Source organism: Arachis hypogaea, chromosome 7 (assembly GCF_003086295.3).
Source record: "Arachis hypogaea cultivar Tifrunner chromosome 7, arahy.Tifrunner.gnm2.J5K5, whole genome shotgun sequence".
In the NCBI taxonomy this organism is placed as follows: domain Eukaryota; kingdom Viridiplantae; phylum Streptophyta; class Magnoliopsida; order Fabales; family Fabaceae; genus Arachis; species Arachis hypogaea.
The window spans coordinates 53,011,059-53,027,631 of NC_092042.1; the positions used below are offsets into that span (position 1 = coordinate 53,011,059).

At 39.5% G+C, this 16,573-nt stretch overlaps 1 non-coding gene across 1 annotated transcript; it reads left to right on the plus strand.

Moving 5' to 3' along the window:
* The first annotated feature begins 15,121 nt into the window (after positions 1–15,121).
* On the plus strand, positions 15,122–15,225 carry LOC112704662 (small nucleolar RNA R71). The gene has a single exon (XR_003155276.1). It is a non-coding gene; the product is annotated as a small nucleolar RNA R71 (small nucleolar RNA).
* The last annotated feature ends 1,348 nt before the right edge of the window (positions 15,226–16,573 follow it).

Below are 16,573 nucleotides of genomic sequence, written 5' to 3' on the forward strand. Positions count from 1 at the left end.
TGAGCAGAAAATAAACCATGAAATAGTGGTTTATCAACCTCTCCACACTTAAACAATAGCATGTCCTCATGCTAAGCTCAAGAGAAACTATAAAGAGATGAAGAGGAATGATAGAATGTATGAGATGCAACCTATGAATGCAACTAAATGCAAAATGCTTCTACCTACTTGGTTAAAAGTAAACAATTCTTTTAAGAACATACATGAACTGGATTTCGCTAATTCAAATCATAAAAATAAAGCACAAATAAACTTGTAAGAAGAAAATAGCTTATGAAAGCGGGGAACAAGGAATTGAGCATCGAACCCTTACTGGTAGTGTATACACTCTAATCACTCAGGTGTTTAAGGTTCGATCTCTCAATTCTCTACTAACCTTGCTTTCTAAGGCTTGCTCTTCATCTAACAATCAACATAAATTTAATGCACCAATACACAAATCAAGAGGTCGTTTAAGGGTTGTAATGGGGTTAGGGTCAAGGTAGGATTGTATTTGGCCAAGTGGACTAAAATTTGAATCCTTAATTAACATAAACTTTCCACCTAACTTAAGACAATCCATTTAATTAAAATACAAAATCTATCTTCCCATTAACTGCGCTTCTCACATGTTTATGCATTCCAAGTTTTGAGTACAACTCATATGCATTGATTTCACTATTTATTTTGGGGCATTTTGTCCCCTTTTATTAATTGCTCTTTTCTTTTTTCTTTTTATTTTTTTTCAATGCATATGATTAAAGTATTGAATGCAATAACATGTGCTCAACCATTATTTTGCACATTTTCACTAAAATATACAACACCCAATTATTCAAACCAAATGTTTCGAAACCCACTTTCCCACACTTAAATCATAAGCATTCTCATTAGTCTAAGCTAACCAAGGATTCAAATTAAGGATATTATTGTTTTTCGCTTAGAGTTAATGATGTGCTAAAATAAAGAACAAAGGGGTAAAATAGGCTCAAATTGGTTTGCAAGGGATAATGGAGGGTTAAGGCTATATGGGTATGTAAGCTCAGTGAAACAAGGCCTCAATCATATAAGTGCATGCATACATTAAACAATGGAATATAGAATTAAGCAAGATAAATATCACAATTTTAGAGAGAAAAATACACACTAAAACAAAATTTTGGTTGATAAAATGCAACCAACTCAAATAGGTTTAAAATCTCACAGGTTTTGTGTGTTCGAACTCTAATCCATGTTCCAAAATAATATTTCTTCAAACAAGTGTAACATTAAATTTTATTCAAATTAGTGAAATGCTCTAAAAGGTTTCTTGAAAAAGAAAATATTACTTTAACCAAGTGGTAAAATATGCAAATATCAAATAAATATGCAAATGCAACAACTAATCTACAAAGAAAATTTAAACATCGGTGTTTGAGACAAGAAAGTACTAACCCATGGAGATCGGTATCGACCTCCCCACACTTAAAGATTGCACTGTCCTCAGTGCATACTGAGATGTGCAGGTGGACGGGTCTTCTCCAACTGATGCTTTTCTCCAAGGATTTTGCTGATGGACTTGTTTGTCTTCCCATTAAGAAGTTTTTCCTTTCCCTTCGTGGTGGCCATCCTGAAAGAAGAGGGAAAAGAAAAAGTAACCCAAAAAGATAGAAAATAAATAAAATATAATTGGGTTAATACCAAATGATAAGCATCTCATTTACATGGTAGCTACAACATGCTAGTGAGAAAATAGTGGAAGGACATGGCAAATCAATGGTGCAAAATTTGCAACAATGGGAAAGAGAGATAATATAAATTTATGTCAATGCAAAAGTAATACAAATATAAAAGATTGGCATTGATTTAAATAATATTACTCAATCAGAATTAAACAAGTCACTAAGCATCAAGAAAATACCAGAAAATATGTAACAGTTGAATAAGAATATTTGAACACCAATAATAATTTTAGAAAAATAAAAATATGTAATGAATGAAAGGATGCAAATAAATTAAATAATTGGAAGTAAGATAAAATAAGAAAGGAAGAAGAAAGAAATAAGAAAAGATAAGAAGAATAAGGATTCGGAGAAGAAAAGATAAGAAAATTGGCACTAATTTGGATAGGTTGTGCGACGCTGGCGACGCGGTCGCGTGGTGCGCGATAAGGTTGGGCGACGCGGACGCATGGGGCACGCGGTCGCGTGACTCGATTTGTGCTAGTGGCGCAAGCGCAGCCTCGCGGTCGCACAACTCTCTGTTCGAAACTTGGTATTGCCAAAATCCAGGGTGACGCGGTCGCGTGGTCGACGCGATCGCGCGGATGGCCTTATTTCCAATATGACGCGGACGCGTGGGTGACGCGTTCGCGTGGCAGGGCTTGTGCTGCTAGCACGGGTCCAGCCCAATTCCAGCTCAACTTTCGGCCATACACCCTTTTTACGCCGATTTCAGGTCACGCGGCCGCGTGGGTGACGCGGTCGCGTGGGAGGCTATTTTTCCAATTGACGCGAACACATCATTGACGCATTCGCGTGGAGTCAATTTGCGCTAATAGCGCACCTCCAGCCCTGCTCCTGCATAACTCTCTGTTCACTTTGTTATTCTCTCATCTCCTTGTGACGCGGACGCGTCGCTGATGCGGTCGCGTCGCGTGCTCGCTTTTTTTTTAATGCAATATGCAGATGCAAATGCAATGCTTAATGTGAATGTTATGCATGATTCCAGGTTCAATAAAATAAAATAAAACTCAAAAGCAAATAAAACTAAATAAAAATGAAAAATGAACGATCATACCATGGTGGGTTGTCTCCCACCTAGCACTTTTAGTTATAGTCCTTAAGTTGGACATTTGATGAGCTTCCTGCTAGGGTGGCTTGTGCTTGTATTGATCCAGGAATCCCCACCAATGTTTGTACTTCCAATAGCCTCCGGGATCCCAAACAAGGCGCAGAAAGCCTTCAAGCAAGTTAAAGCAAGTGACAAGGCCCCAAGAGTGGTGATTGGTAGAATGGATTCCGGGGTCCTAGACCTTGCCTTTGCACCCGTCTTTTGGTTGAGCAATATTGTTCCATCTGGGTGGCAAGCAGTCTGAATTCTCACGTAAGCGGCCAAACAACTTCCTAGACCCATTCAGTTGAGCTCTATACCAACCTTTACATTTAAACTTAAAGCTTCCAACCATGATGAACCTTGCAGGACAATTCTTACCACTGACCATCTTTCTCTTGCTCTTAATGCCGCAAAGAGCTCTAAGTTGACCATCCGTCTCCAGTAGCCTATATTCAAGTGGGATTAGAAAGCTATGGGATATGAATTTTACCCACTTGAATGTTGTGAAGGATGATGGCGACTTAAGGGGAGGTATCTTTAATGAAATTGCAAGCTCCACTCCCTTGTGCTCTTCTCTGATAATTACCACCTCTTTGCAAACTTCTTCAATTTCAACCTCTTCCTCTTGGTAGCTCTCTTTCAATTCAATCTCCTTTTCATTGCTTTCCAATGGCATGGGAGGTTGTGCTTCTTCTTCTTGAATCTCCATCTCTTGATCAACTTCTTCCAAGTCTTCAACTGTGATATGCATTGGAAGTTTTACACCTTCCTCAGCATCAATTTCAACCGTCTTGGAAGGAGGCTCGATGTCTTGACTTTCCCATGGAGGTTCTGCATCTCCTAAGTCTTCAACCACTTCTTCTTCTTCAATAATTTCGGCTTCCTCTACTTGTTCCAGTACAAAGTCATGCTCCGTACTGTTCACTGGAGTTTCTAGTATCTCCTTCATACTACGTTCTTCATTAGATTGTCCACATGAATCCATGGGGGTTCCTTGAGTGTCTAAACGTCGGGAGGCTAATTGACTCATTAGGAGTTGCCCCAATTGATGAAGGGTTGCCTGACATCGATCCACTGTTTCCTTGAGACGATCCTTTGCCTCTTGGTGCACTCGGTTTTCATAAATAGGATCATAATGCTCTTGGATTGATGGATATGGAGATGGTGAATATTGAAGTGGTGGTTCTTGTGAGTAATTAGGTTGGAATTGGGGTGGTTCTATATATGGTTTATATGGCTCATAAGGTGGTTGGGGGTTAGGGTCATATGGAGGTGAATGGCGGGAAGGGGCTTGTGAGTTTTGTGGGTTGAGGTTGTGTTGAAAGGATGATCTCTGAGCATAGGGTGGGGCTTGTTGGTAGCTACAAGGTGGTCCACCATATCTATCAGCTTGGGATGCGTTGTAGCCTGGTCTTTGTCCATGATATCTAGGATGGTGTTGTTGCCTAAAGGGTTGATTAGATCCTCTTGGCTCCATCCATCCTTGATTGGTCTGACCTTGATGCATATTCCTGCTGTGGTTTCTATTTCCTTCAACAAAGTTAGAACCAAACTCAAAGCGAGAGGGGTGAGAATTCATAGTAGTTATCAGAAATAAAGGGGAAAAGGAGAAACAAATAAACAGGTAAAAGAAAAATATTTTTTTTGAAAAATATTTACAATAACCAATAATAAGGCACACGTTTGCAATTCCCCGGCAGCGGCGCCATTTTGACGTTAGGATTTTTGCCAGTAAAGAATGTCATAAAAACAGTCGCGTTGTAGATATAGTCTCTAAACCGACAAAAATCCCTTCGTACAAACGTTTTGGTTGTCACAAGTAACAAACCCCTTTAAAATTGATAACCGAAGTATTTAAACCTCGGGTCGTCTTCTCAAGGAATTGCAGGGAGGTGTGTTCTTATTATTGGTTATGAGTCTGTAAATTGGGGTTTTGGAAGTAAGGTGCGAATATGTTATATGATAAGTAAAATAAAGTAATACTAATAAAATCTCTTGGCAAGGTATAAGAACTGGAGGTCCTATCCCAGTTATCCTTATCAATTGTGATGAGAATTAGATTCTTCTCCCACTTTGTTAACCTCTAACTATGAAGGTAAGTTAAGTGGATGAATTAATTCCAATTCTCAACTAACAATGAGTTTGATAACTCAAGAGTCACCAATTATTTAACCAAGGCCAAAAGGGGAAAAACTAAATCTACTAGAATAATAATATCCTCAGATTAGGAATAATAAAAAGGAACAATCATAAACTAAAATACCTCAAATATCATTAAATAAGAAAATCATCATGAAAGTGGCATAGGCCAAATAGGCAACATAACTAATACAAGCAAGCATTCAAATGTCTGAAAATAAGAAATAAGCATAAAGTAAAAGAACATTGAACCTGGGATTGAGAGTCACTCTTAAAACTAAGAGAAGTCCTAAATCCTAAATCCTAATCCTAAAGAGAGAGAGAGGAGAGAACCTCTCTCAAAACTAAATATAAATAATGGAAAGTGAATTATGAGTGCATGCTTATGAATGGATGCATTCCCCCACTTTATAGCCTCTAATCTGTGTCCTCTGGGCCGAAAACTGGGTCAGAAACAGTCCAGAAATCACTTCCAGCGCTTTCTGGTCCGTACAGGTCGCGGAAAAGTGATGCGGCCGCACGGGTTGCGTTCCTGCCAGGTCACGCGTCCGCGTGACTCACGCGTTTGCGTCACCTGGCGTCGGGGCAGCTATAACAAATTATATATCAAATCGAAGCTCCGGACGTTAGCTTTCTAACGCAACTGGAACCGCGTCGTTTGGACCTCTGTAGCTAAAGTTATAGCCGTTTGAGTGCGAAGAGATCAGGCTGGACAGCTTAGCAATTTCTCCAACTTATTGTATTCCTTCCATTTTTGCATGCTTCCTTTCCATCCTCTGAGCCATTCCTGCCTTATAATCTCTGAAAACACTTAACACACATATCAAGGCATCTAATGGTAATAAGAGAGGATTAATAATAAGCAAATATAAGATCAAAGAAGCATGTTTTCAATCAAAGCACATAATTAGGAAGGCAAATGTAAAACATGCGAATAGTATGAATAAGTGGGTAAAGAGTTGATAAAATCCACTCAATTGAGCACAAAATAAACCATGAAATAGTTGTTTATCACTTGCCACTTACCAGTTGAATTAGAGCACAGAGCTTTCTGGGCTCTAAAATTACTCAATTTTGATGAAAGGGCTGCTGGAGAAAAGAGAAAAATGCAACTCAATGAACTGGAAGAATTTAGAAATCAAGCATATGAGAATGCAAAAATCTACAAAAAACACAAAAAGGTGGCATGACCAAAAGATAGCAAGAAGAGAGTTCTTTGAAGGACAAAAGGTGTTACTCTACAACTCAAGACTCAAGTTCTTCCCTGGAAAACTTAAGTCTCGATGGTCAGGACCTTTCACTATACTCAAGGTGTTTCCCTACGGTCATGTGGAGCTCATGGAAGACAAGACTCAGAGAACTTTCTCTGTCAATGGCCATAGACTCAAACACTACTTGGGAGGCTCATTGGAGGAGCAGAGAGTGAGCTACAAGCTCAGCTAAAGATGGAGGAATGTCAAGCTAATGACAATAAAGAAGCGCTAGTTGGGAGGCACCCCAACACTCTATCCTTTTTTTTTTAATTGCTTTCCTAGAAGTAGTTTAAATTCTATGATAGTTTCAATTTTTAGGACTAGTTGTTTGATATTTGCTTTGATAGTAGATCAATTTTTTTACACTCTTTTATTTGAGATTTGCAACTTGATGAATGCATGACTAATGATGAGTGAATGGACTGAGGACTAGCTGAAATACTAAGTTTGGTATGGCCTCTCACCCACTTAATCTAAGCTTACAAAAAAAACTAATAAATTGATTCTGAAGAGTAAGCCCATAGATTAAGTTTGGTGTGGCCACCACCAATGATCACATAGTACCCGATTCACCCAAGTTGAGAGCACTTAATACCTTGGACAAGAATGAACGTGAATTAATGGATTCAGAGGAGTTGGGATCAAAAGAAAATGAAAGGATTTATATTATGCCATTCTTATGAACACAGTAAATACACAATGATAAAAGAAATTTTTTAAGATGCCAAGGAATTAAGTTTGGTGTCCCCAGTTGCAACCCAATTCACTCTTAATGAGAAGAAATGTGAAGAGGTATTTTGTCATTACTAATAGGGTCAGTTTCAATTTCAGGAGAGAAGATGGGACCCACATGGAAGACTACTCACAAAAACAAGGAAGTCAAAGTGTACTTGCACCTTGAAACTCAACACAAACAGAAGACACAGTAAGTGAGGAGTTGGCGCCTCTTCCCACGCTAGGCACCACTTTCCAAAGTGGGAAAACATTTAATTCCTTTTATTTCCCACCTCTGAACAACAACCATTCACCCACTATAAAGGATTCACTCCCCACCTTCCCTTCCCACTTCAACAACCCCTCCAACATTGACCTTCGCATATCCTCTCATCTTCTACTATCTCCCTTTTTCTTCATTCTTTTCTTGATTAGGACAATCAAGTTCTAAGTTTGGTGTTGGAGCAAAACCTTGTTTTACTTTTTCTTTCTTTCAAACCTCCTATTCTCTATTTCTTTTCACAACTCTCCCAACCCAAATGGCACCACCAAAAAGCTCAGCCTCAAAGAAAAGAAGAACCAGGGAACTAACCTCTAGATCCTCAAGCTCTTTCAAAACCTACAAGTTTCTCTCCGCATTCAACCAAAATCAGTTTTATGGTTGGGTGAGTGAGAGGGAAATCATCCCAGAAGTTGGATTTCAACTAGGGAGGAATGAACACATAGAGATCAACATTGAGATTGAGCATAGGGGTTAGTCACTTCTATGCAACCCACCAAGAAAAGTAGTTGAAAGCTTGGTGAGGGAGTTCTATGCCAATGCGGTACCTCAACCAGGGTAACAATATCGCTACATTAGCTATGTGAGGGGAAAATCCATTGATTACAGCCCCTCTAGCATTGAGAGAATGCTAATGGTGAAGAGGACAAGCTCCACTCGGAACTATGAAGAGAGAATGAAGCAACAAGACCCTAGGTTTGAGGAGATTTTGAACGAAATATGTGTGATGAATGTGCAGTGGATCAACGACAAGGATGGGATCCCCAACCAATTGAGGAGAAGAGATTTGAGCCCCCAAGCTAGAGGGTGGCTAGAGTTTGTAAGGAGATCCCTAATCCCTACATCCAACACTTCAGAGGTAACCAAGGAGAAAGTTGTGCTCATCTACAGCATCATGAGAGGAGAAAACATCAATGTGGGGGAGATGATTGCCAACAACATCAACAAAGTGCTGAAAAGCATCAATGACAATATAAGGTTGGCATTCCCCAGCATCATACAAAGGCTGTGTGATGAGGCTGGAGTTGAGAAGATTATTGATGAAGTGCTTGTAAAGCAAGACAGGTCCATCACTGCTAAGAAGATGGCAAATGTGGTGGCTGTCCACCCACTCAACAGGGCTAGAGAAAGAAGAGCCCATGCTCATGAACCACAACAACAACACGGAGAGGGAGAGGCTAAAGAATACCCTCAATTCCTAGCACTTCAATCACCACCACACTACCAATATCAACAATTCCCAGAAGATTTCAATTGGGAGCAATTGCAAGGAGATGTACACCAAATGAAGGGAGATATACACCACTTGAGGAAGGATGTCAACCAAAATATTCAACAACTCCAAGAGAGTAGGGAGCATATGAGAAAGGAGCAGCAAGAACAATTTGACTGGGGAGAAGTGCAGAGCACACTGGATAAAATAGGAGAGCAAGGCAAGTGGCAGCAGAGGAACCTAGCCGAATTCAGGCATCTCTATGATGCCAGGACATTGTCCAGAAGGCAGTATGACATCAACACACAAGCAAAGCTGAATCACTTGTGTAATGTTGTTGCCGCTCTAAACCTAGGATATCCAACTTTCATGTAAGGGATGGAAGAGCTAAGTGCAAGACAAGAGGAAATCTTAGCCAAACATAAGGAAGATGAGAGGAATTACATAAGGAGGCTAGGATTTTGGAAGCCCAAGGATGCCAAGGCTCAAGAAGGTTCCTCCAAGCCAGATGAAGGTGGCTCATCCCCTCTTAAGAAGAAGGACAAGGGAAAGGGGCCAATGAACTGAAGATGAAGCTACTCGAGGTTGTTAATTCCTATGGTTGACACTTTCTAAATTCTACATCCTGTTTAACTTTTGCTTTATTTACTCTTTGAATAATCATGCTAGGATAGTTTATGTTTTATGCTTAGTTTTTAATTTCTGTTTGAAGTCTTTATGAGTTTTTTTTTCAAGAAAGAAAACGCAATGTATTTCAAGTCTTCACTTCAATTAAATAAAAGTAGAACTTGTCTCTATAAGAGTTACTGTGAGTTGTACAAAAACAATAAGAGAGACCAAGGCCAAGAGGGATCATCAAACAAACTAAGAAACAAAAGGCTAAGTGTAGAACCTTGGATGAACCAAAAAGAAAATGAGTCATGAAGAGAACTAATCTTAGAATGTATAACAAAGGGAAGGCTAAAGGGTGTTCCTTGAATATCCATAGAACCAAGAGGTAGTAAACAATAAAGACCCAAGGCTCTGAGCATCAACTACTAGGATAGAAAAGAAAAAGAAACATGAAAAAGAGACTCAAAAAGGAATAATAATCCTAGTAGATGCTTGTGGTGAAGATGTGTCAAGAAGAGACCCGGGCAAGTAAGTTCTTAGGGGTGTCTCAACACCTAGTACCCTAAAACCAACTGGTTTGGGAGTGCTAATTGAAAGCCTAATTAAAGGGTTGTCTTGAGACAAAACATTTAGAGTCGTGGTCAAGAAAGCAAAACAACATTTACTACTTCAAGGTGACAATCAATAGAAAGGACCCCTAAGGCCTATACCTGAGTGAGCCCTCAAGGATCTAAGAGCTTTCCATGGCAATTGAAACATTCATACATGTGTTAGACACTTAGTATCACTCTTAGTTGTATTGAAATCTTTTAAAGCCAAGGACTTAATATATAAAAGTACTCGCATTGATTTGCTTGGGACAAGCAAAACTTAAGTTTGGTGTTGTGATGACTTGCATCATTTACCTTTCTTTCTTGCATAAAAAGACCATAAAAGAGCACAAATCTCATTTGATCAGTACAATTCATGTATTATTTGATGAATATTATGGTACACTACTTTGAAGATGAGTTATGCTGAATTGTAGGTGAAAAGAGTATCAAAAATGGGTAGAAGACAAGCAAGAAGCTGGGCGTGTGAAACTGGCGTGTCACTTTAGGGCAAACGCCACAAAAATGCACTGGCATGGCATGCCAGGAGCTAAGCGTGGCACACCAGTACTAAATTTCAGAAGGGCGATCCAAGAATGCATGTGGGAGTGGCACGCCAAGGACTGGGCGTGGCATGCTAGTAATAAATTCCAGATAGCAAAAAGGAGAAACACAAGAAGGGCGTGGCACGCCGGATCCATCAACTAATATGGGCGTGCCACTTGAAGTCGAAGGTGTGGCACGCCAGGAGCTAGAGAGTCACTTTGGCGTGCCACTTGAAGATCCAGGCGTGGCACGCCAAGCTTGAAGAATGAACAAATATATAGGCGTGCCACTTGAGCAACATGGCATGGCACGCTGGTACAATGATCCAGAGAAGGGGATGAAGGCAAGAGAAGACTGGGCGTGCCACTTGAAGTCGAAGGCGTGGCACGCCAATCTCTCAACCTCACTTTGGCGTGCCACTTGAGCAACCAAGCGTGGCACGCCAGACATCACAAGCAAGATCTGGGCGTGCCACTTAGTGTCGAAGGCGTGGCACGCCAGTCCCAAAAACTCACTTTGGCGTGTCACTTGAAGGTCAAGGCGTGGCACGCCACTTACTGGAACAACACAAGATCATGGGTGTGGCACGCCAACCTTCAGGCGTGGCACGCTGGTCTAACTTTCCAGAAAGGGTGAAAGAGGCCAATTACATGAGGCGTGCCACTTGAGCTCGAAGACGTGGCACGCCAATCACTATTCGTCACTTAGGCATGCCACTTGAGCAACAAGGCGTGGCACGCCAATGCCATCAGAGGCAAGACAAGTATTGGGGCGTGCCACTTGAGTTCGTGGCGTGACACGCCAAGCAGAGGGGCCATTCACCTAACAAGGGTGTGGCACGCCAGACCCTGGGCGTGGCACGCTAGTGCAACTTTCCAGAGAACTCAGCCAAGCACACAACAAGGGCGTGGCACACCAACTTTTAGGCGTGGCACGCCAGTTCAAATTTCCAGAAGCAAGGAAAGTGGAGAAATCAAAGGGTGTGCCACTTAAGCTCGAAGGCGTGGCACGCCAAGGTTGAAAGAGGGACGAGCGTGCCACTTGAAGGATTAAGCGTGGCACGCCAAGCCATTTTGCAGGGCATGTGACACGCCTGAGAAGCGCCAACCACACGCCAGCTAAGGGGTCACGTTTATTGAGTGCTTTCTGTCCCTCCAAAAATGTAATTTTCCCTTTTTCATTTTTGTAATTCTTTTATTTTACTAGGAGTAGTATATATACCCCAAAAGAGTACTGAAGAAGGGGTTAAGCAGTTAGTTCTAGATCCACTTTTACATTCCACTTTTGAGTACTTTCTAAGTTATGAGTAGCTAACTTCCCTCTCATTGAGAGAGGGAGCTCTGTTGTACTTGATGGATTAATAATAGTGAAATTCTTCTTCTCTTCATCTTCTCTTGATTTGCTAGGAGGAATTTCGTGCTTAATGCTTAGTATTCAATCATCTTGGGAAAGAGATTGAATGCATTTGGGTTTCATGGGAACCTTGGGAAAGAAAACATGAAACCATGCTTGAAATCCCTTCTCACACTTGAGTAGAATCTAGGTTTTGGTGATGGGATACGTGACATATAATTTCCCCTCTACCTGGATCTACAAGGGTGTGTGGTATAATCAGGGACCAAGTATATCTCTCTTCATGAGCAATTAGACCAAGGAATTGGCTATTGATCAAGATCTGAGAGATTGAGTCACCAAGGGATTGGGGCTCAATCAATCATGATTTCCAAGAGGTCAGTGAGTTGTATGATTGAAGGAGATTTAAGCTAGATTTGATCCAAAGAGGCAACATCTCCCAATCCCAATGAATTCCCCATTCTCATCTATCCATTTCTTTATAGCTCAACTTTACTTTCAGTAATTCCCCATTCCCATTTATATTCAAGTCATTTATAATTCAGCAATTTACATTCTGTAATTTCCATTCCTGCACTTTAATACTTTTCTTTATATTCTAGTCATTTACATTTATGCCATTTACAATTCTTCACTTCACACTATCATTGATCTGCTTGACTAATTCACTAATCAATTAAAACTGCTTGAGTTTGTCAATCTCTGTGGATACGATCCCACTCTATTTTGGGTTATTACTTGGCGATAATTTTGGTGCGCTTGCCAAAAGAACTCGTTCACTAAGTTTTAAAGAGAAAAAAAAAGGGGGTAGTGAATTGAGGTCATCACCCGGCAACGGCGCCGAAAATTGGCAGTGGTGGAAATTGGCAGATTAAGAATTATTAAGAAAAATAGCGTTGCAAGTACAGCTCTTAACCAGCAAAAATCCACTTGTCAATTTAGAAAAGAGTTGTCACAAATTTTAGAAATAAAATACTGGGAGTATGAGTCCCAGGTCGTCTCCCAACGAGTTGCAGACAGATGTGCTATTTTATTAATCAAAGGTCTTCCAAAATATTTTTGAGTTTGATAAACAGGAAATTAAATCAGAGAATTTATGTAATTCAAATAAAAACCTTGACTGGGTGAAGATCAATTGGAAGTTCTATCCTTGTTGGATTTTTCTCAAGATCCATTGGTAATTGGTAGTTATTTCTACCTAGTTATCCTTTACTGAATAAAGGAAAGTCAAGTAAGTTGGAAGTCAACTTCTATTCACAAGTCCTAATCCTCTCCCTTGGGAGGGTTTAGCATTAGTGATTAGAGATTCAACCAACAATAAACCCAATTACAATTTGACTCTTGAGTATTCCAACTCAAGGTTCTCCTTTTAATCAACTCCCAATCAAGTTGGGAAACTACTCCATTATCATAAATGTAGACTTCACAAAATAAAAAGGGAAAATAAAAAGAGACATGAGAAACAATAATCAAAGAGATCAATTAAAAATAAAAATAGTCTTTGTATTAATAAACTCTAAAAATAATCCAATTATAACTCTGGACAAATTAAGGATATGAAAGAGTAAGTGAAAAGTAAGTAAACAAACTAGAATGACCAGTTCCGGAGGTAGAATCTTCTCCAAAACCAAAGCAAAACCTTCAAATCCTAAACTATGAGTGTAAAGAAAAACCTAGAGGAAGAGGTAGAATTATCTCTCTAGATCCAAAAACTAAAACTAAAAGTTATGCGGAATGAGAATTGTCTTTAGTCTCTGCATGTTCCCTGGCTCTAATCTACGTTTCCGGGCTGAAAGCTGGGTTAAAACGCGGCCTAGAATCCACGCCAGCAATTTCTGTAAATTCTGTAGATTGCGCACGTCATGCGACCGCGTCGTCCACGCATTCGCGTCATCCAGCGTTTTTCCGTGCCTTGCGTGCGCGTCATCCACGCATTCGCGTCACTCGTGCAGATTCCAATATATGCACTCGCATCAAGCATGCATTCGAGTTGCTGTGATTTTTCTCATTTCGCGCGGACGCGTGAGTCATGTGCCCACATCACTTCTCGCTGGTCATCTCCTCAATTTCTTGTGTTCCTTCTATTTTTGCAAGCTTCCTCTCCATTCTTTAAGCCATTCCGACCCTATGAAGCCTGAAACACTTAACACACAAATCACGGCATCGAATGGTATAAAGGAGAATTAAAATATACAGTTAAAAGATCTTTAGGAAACAAGTTTTCAATCATAGAACAATTTTGGGAAGGACTTGTAATATCATGCTAATTATATGAATAAGTGGGTGAAAGACTTGATAAAACCACTCAATTAAACACAATATAAATCATAAAAATAATGGTTTATCAGTCTGCCATCTCTAGTGAGATTCTTGCAGCTTGTACCTCAAAGATCCCTAGTTTCTCCATTACAGAGAGTCGCATGAGGTTTACACTTGACCCCAGGTCACACAGAGCCTTCTCAAAGGTCATGGTGCCAATGGTGCAAGGTATTAAGAACCTTTCGGGATCCGGTTTCTTTTGAGGTATTTTCAACTGAACCAAGGCGTTTAGTTCATTAATGAGCAATGGAGGTTCATCCTCCCAAGTCTCATTACCAAATAAGTTGGCATTCAGCTTCATGATTTCTCCTAAATACTGAGTAACTTGCTCTTCAGTAATAACTTCATCTTCTTCAGAGGAAGAATACTCATCAGAGCTCATGAATGGTAATAGGAAGTTCAATGGAATCTCTATGGTCTCTAGATGAGCCTCAGATTCCTTTGGTTCCTAATGAGGGAACTCCCTAGTGGTCAGTGGACGTCCCATGAGGTCTTCTTCACTGGGAATCACTGCCTTTCCCTTCTCTACAGGTTCGGCCATGTTGGACGTGTAGATGGCCTTGTACTCTCTTTTTGGATTCTCTTCTGTATTGCTTGGAAAGTGCTAGGAGGAGTTTTAGTAACTCTTTTACTCAACTGACCCACTTGTGCTTCCAAATTTCTGATGAAGGATCGTGCCTCAGTCATGAAACTGAGAGTGGCCTTGGATAGATCAGAGACTATGTTTGCTAAGCCAGAGAGGCTTTGCTCAGAATTCTATGTCTGTTGCTGAGAAGATGATGGAAAAGGTTTGCTATTGCCAAACCTATTTCTCCTACCATTATTGTTATTGAAGCCTTGTTGAGGCTTCTGTTGATCCTTCCATGAGAAATTTGGATGATTTTTCCATGAGGAATTATGGGTGTTTTCATAGGATTCTCCCATGTAATTCACCTCTTCCATTACAGGATTCTCAGGGTCATAAGCTTCTCCTTCAGAGGAGGCTTCTTTAGCACTGCCGAATGCAGCTTGCAATCCAGTCAGATTCTGAGAAATCATATTGACTTACTGAGTCAATATTTTATTCTGAGCCAATATGGCATTCAGAGCATCAATTTCAAGAACTCCTTTCTTCTGAGTCACCCCATTATTCACAGGATTTCGTTCAGAAGTGTACATGAATTGGTTATTTGCAACCATCTCAATGAGTTCCTGGGCTTCTGCAGGCATTTTCATATGAAGAGATCCACCAGCAGAGTGGTCCAATGACATCTTGGATAACTCAGACAGACCATCATAGAATATACATATGATGCTCCATTCTGGAAATATGTCAGAAAGACACCTTTTGGTTAATTCCTTGTATCTTTTCCAAGCTTCATAGAGGGATTCACCTTCCTTCTATCTGAAGGTTTGGACATCCATTTTGAGCTTACTCATCTTTTGAGGTGGAAAGAATTTGGTTAAGAAAACATTGACCAGCTTGTCCCAAGAGTTCAGGCTTTCTCTAGGTTGTGAGTCCAACCATGTCCTAGCTCTGTCTCTTACAGCAAAGGGGAAAAGCATAAGTCTGTAGACCTCGGAATCAACCCCATTGGTATTAACAGTATCACAGATCTGCAAGAATTCAGATAAGAACTGATGAGGATCTTCTGATGAAAGTCCATGAAACTTGCAGTTCTGCTGCATTAGAGAAACTAATTGAGACTTAAGCTCAAAGTTGTTTGCTCCAATGGCAGGAATTGAGATGCTTCTTCCATAGAAGTTGGAAGTTGGTGCAGCATAGTCACCAAGCATCTTCCTTGCATTGTTGGCATTGTTGTTATTTTTGGCTGCCATGTCTTCTTCTTTTTCGAAAATTTCTGTCAGGTCCTCTCCAGAGAGTTGTGCTTTAGCTTCTCTTAGCTTCCTCTTCAGAGTCCTTTCAGGTTCAGGATCGGCTTCAACAAGAATATCCTTATCCTTGTTCCTGCTCATGTGAAAAAGAAGAGAACAAAAAAGAAGAGGAATCCTCTATGTCACAGTATAGAGATTCCTTTATGTGAGTAGTGGATGAGAATAAGAGAAGAATGAGGTAGAGAGAAAATAAAGAGAATTCGAACACAGAGAGGGAGACTGGGTTCGAATTTTGAGAAGAGAGGTGTTAGTAAATGAATAAAATAAATAGAAAGAGAGAGGAAAACTCAAAAATTAGAAGAAATAAAATAAAATTAGGATTTAAAACACTTAGTTAATTAAAAAGAATTTTTAAAAAAGTGGTTAATGGTTTTCAAAAATTAGAGAGAGAGAAAAGTAGTTAGGTGGTTTTGAAAAAGATAAGAAATAGTAAGTTTTTTTTTAAATCAAACAAAAGTTAAGTAGTTAATTGAAAAAGATTTGAAAATCAATTTTGAAAAGATAGGAAGTTAAAAAAGATTTTGAAATTAAGTTTTGAAAAAGATATGATTGAAAAAGATTTGAAAAAGAAATTTAGAAAGATTTGATTTTAAAAATTGAAGTTGATGACTTGACTAACAAGAAACTAAAAGATATGATTCTAGAATTTAAAGATTGAACCTTTCTTAACAAGAAAGTAACAAACTTGAAATTTTTTTAATCAAATCCTTAATTGTTAGCAAGGTTTTCGAAAATATGAGATAAAAATAAGAAAAAAATTTTAAAAATTAATTTTTTTTAAATTTTTCGAAAATAGTAAGAAGAAAAATGAAAAAGATTTGATTTTTTTTGAAACAGATTTGAAAAGATAGAAATTTTTTAAATTGAAATTTTGACTTGACTTAAC